The 3,589-nt window shown below is 36.5% G+C and overlaps 2 non-coding genes across 2 annotated transcripts; both read left to right on the top strand.

Moving 5' to 3' along the window:
* Positions 1 to 1,236: 1,236 nt before the first annotated feature.
* LOC111590359 (small nucleolar RNA R12) lies at positions 1,237 to 1,319 on the top strand. The gene has a single exon (XR_004853489.1). It is a non-coding gene; the product is annotated as a small nucleolar RNA R12 (small nucleolar RNA).
* Positions 1,320 to 1,443: 124 nt separating this feature from the next.
* LOC111590333 (small nucleolar RNA SNORD24) lies at positions 1,444 to 1,530 on the top strand. The gene has a single exon (XR_004853464.1). It is a non-coding gene; the product is annotated as a small nucleolar RNA SNORD24 (small nucleolar RNA).
* Positions 1,531 to 3,589: the final 2,059 nt, after the last annotated feature.

Genomic DNA, 3,589 nt, shown 5'->3' with positions numbered 1-3,589 from the left:
CAAATGATTTTATAATGATTATACTACACCAATGTACCTGATATTTGTTTGATTGTCCAATATTATCTCAATGCAAAAGCTTTTAATAGTCAAGTTCTTATGATCATGCTTTAGCAGTAGCTAAAAAGATGATCAGTAAATTTAAGTTGCACAATTGTATTACAAAGATGTTCAGTTTAACTGCATAAATTCCAAATTTCAACCTGCTGGACAAATTGGAATTTGTGCAGCGGTTTTTACTGTTTCTCATCTGTTTGGAATTATGATTTGAATTTGTCCTACACATTATAATATGTTCAGTTTAGCTATACAAATTCCAAATTTAACCATTTCTCATCAGTTATTTTTTTTCTCGAACATGCAGGAGAACTGCGCATTAATATATTAAGAAAGAAAAAAGGAAAAGGTCTGAGAACAGACCGGGTACAAACGACTCCTTGTGGAGGTAAAAAACACAAGAATGCCTTTTCTCATCAGTTATTGGAACTATCAGTTTTGCTTGAACATATTCTAGGCTATGGAAACTTGAGTGTTGATGCATGCATGCTTGCATGTTTTGTGGTTTTTAGCTTCAGGTAAAGGAAAGAACGGTTCTAATAACTCTTCCATTGTTGCTTTGTACTCACCATTTGCAATACTGATAGTTCCTTTTAAGCTGGGTTTTGGTCAATCAATGGTACAATTGTCCATTTACTTTTTTATATACAAATGATTTTAGATAGCCTATCTGTATTACATTTTTTGCACATTTTTACCTGTCTTCAAAATTCAAGATGCATCTTCACTATTAGCTGCTGACTGGTGATTGATTGTCTGTGGTGTTAGATTTCCGCTAATAATTCTTATGCTGACCAACACTGTAGCCTGTTTTATCCTTATTCAATGGGGGCAACAGTACGTTCTGTTGATTCTGGGTCAGATGTATGTGAAATTTGTTGGCTGATTTTGTTGTTGTGGTGATATACTAATATGTGACAAAATTAATATGGAAGTACATATATGTAAAAATAAGTCGTTTTAGTGGTCAAATCCACATTTCCAGCGATTTATGTTATAGTTCTTTTAAGTTTTTTTGTCTTTCTCGAGTTGTTTTTAATGTTGTGTGTATTGTTTAGTGGACATGAAATCCACCTGCACCTTAAATGTGTAGTAGATTTATCTTTCTGGTTTCTTGGTGTTGGATTGTTGCAGGATGGGTTCAAGAATGGTTCTGATATGCCAATAGAGATGGCAATGGCGAGAATGACGAAGAAAATCGATCGGATTCCCATTTATTTTTACGTGAAAGATGAGATCTTAAACAATTACTTCTGACTCGCGATCTCCCTGTCGTTGGCTTCTTATTGGAAGAAATCTTTTTGTTTTATTTTTGCTAGTTTATTCTTCTCTGGATCTTGTTTTGCGTTTCCTATGTGGATGGATACCTTAGATGATAGTCTGTGCGGCCGGTGATGTGACCAAAATATTTGCTACTCTCGATGGGGCAAGCGCCCCGCCTAATGACCATGAACCGCCAAGATCTCTAAGGCCCTCTGTAATCAGTCTTGATGCGTGTTTCTGAATGTTCGAAATAATGCTTTTATATGAGATTAATGCTTATAACTCGCCATATGGTTGATGAGCTCTATGACCGGAGCTCTCTTCGAACATAGTAGTCTACAATTCTTCATGTGATTGAGTGAACTCTATGGTATGTTGGCTTGATTTCCATGGAATATTGTCAGCCTATCCTATATGTAGTCTTGTCCTTGAGTGGAATAGTTGAAGTTTCTGAGTTCCCCGAACTTATGGTCATCATATTAAATAGCGACAGCTTGTATTTTTTGGTAGATTAGGTTTGTTCTTTTTTACAGACTATGATAGAACTAAATAGACTCGTCTTTCCTGACCCAATGTTTTGCTTTCAGCTGCAACAGCTAGGGATGAAAACGGTTTCGGAATTTTTCGGAATTCCGGAAACCGATTTCGAAATTTTTCGATCGGATTCATCGTTAACGGTATTTTTCGAAAACGGAATCGGTTTTTGGAATTTTCTATCGGAATCGGTATCGGAATCGGCGTGGTGTTTTACCGACCGTTTCCATCGGTTACCATTTTTTGTCGGAAATTACCGGATTTATGTCTCGGAAATTTCCGGAATTGTGTCTCGGAATTTTTTCGGAATTTTTTTCGGAATTTTCCAGCATGTGATTTTTTCGCATCGCCTTTACATCTCTGGATAAGGATTATTTATTTTTGTATTTTTTGGACGCTTTAAGATTTTTTTGGGGGTTAGATGGTGTTGGAAGGCAGTTGAGATTAACGATTTGGTCTCTCGAATGAATCCACCATTTTCTATGCACATGTTATGTATTAGTAATATATAATGATAGAGAGCCGACAGTCTGTCTTTTCCACACACTAGAATTTAGTATTTTCCTGTGAGGCTGTGAAAAAACCCTTTATGTGAGTAAAAATATTTCATGAGTAAGCATGCCATGTCAACTAAATCGAGTGGATATTATGAATTATGAACTTTGAGTATGTGAACTTGTGATCTTTATGAACTTGTTATACTGTGAACTTGTTATATTGTGAACTTTTGATCTTTGTAAACTTTTTATTTTATAAATTTGTGATCCTTGTGAACTTGTTATATTGTAAACTTGTTATATCATGAATTGTGAACTTGTCGGATTTGTGATGTTTTGTCAATTTTATTTTATTGTGAAGTTTGATATGTTTACCGATCGTATTTTAGATTTCGACCGTTACCGGTGTATTTTTCGCACCGAACTTTCGTTTCCGATGTTTCCGAAATACCGATATCGTTTCCGTTTCTGGAGTTACCGTTTTCGATTTTGTTTCCGATAAAAAATATGAAAACGGTAATGGTTTTAGTGTTTACCGACCGTTTTCGACCGTTTTCATCCCTAGCAACAGCTGGTTTATCAGCCAATACATGTATTTGGTTATCTGGTTTATTTAGGATTTTTCCTGAATTTTCCAAGGTGTAGTTTACGCAAAGAAAGATGCATTTAAACTTTAGTATTTGTTGTTGCAACTTTTTTGTTGTAACTATTGCCAAAGCAATTCTTGCAAATAAGACAAAATTCCCTGATTTAAAAATGTCCATCGAGGAAAAAATACTATTGTTTCATAACTTAGCACCCGTGAGGCATGAATCAAACTATCATAGACCTTGGAAATGTATCAGTAATACATGAAGTGCATCCCCGTTCCTGCTTATTGTGATTCTGTAACCCCATTCACATTGTGGTTGGGACTCGCTGGATCGCTCAAGCAGTACCTCACCAATGTCCTCTTAAAAATGTCCACATTTTTAAGAGGACATCTTGGCCCCAAATCAGAGGAACCCTCGCATTCCTCACCAATGTCCTCTTAAAATGTGGGACCAACAAAGGATTGAGACTTGGGAGTGATGTTGAGCACCGGCATCTAGATGCTATCATCCACCCTTCTAGGGCTGAGACCCTAATTTGGGGCCACTGAAGAGGTCCATAGGTTGACCACCTTTGGTCAGCACTTAGCTAGCCTCTAGGCCTCAATTCTCATGTATCATGCTTTCATAGATCATGTGTTTGCCTCC

The sequence above is a fragment of the Zea mays genome, chromosome 10, assembly GCF_902167145.1.
Source record: "Zea mays cultivar B73 chromosome 10, Zm-B73-REFERENCE-NAM-5.0, whole genome shotgun sequence".
Lineage (NCBI taxonomy): Eukaryota > Viridiplantae > Streptophyta > Magnoliopsida > Poales > Poaceae > Zea > Zea mays.
Note: the sequence above shows the minus strand (reverse complement) of the source record. Positions and strands in the feature narration are given on the sequence as shown.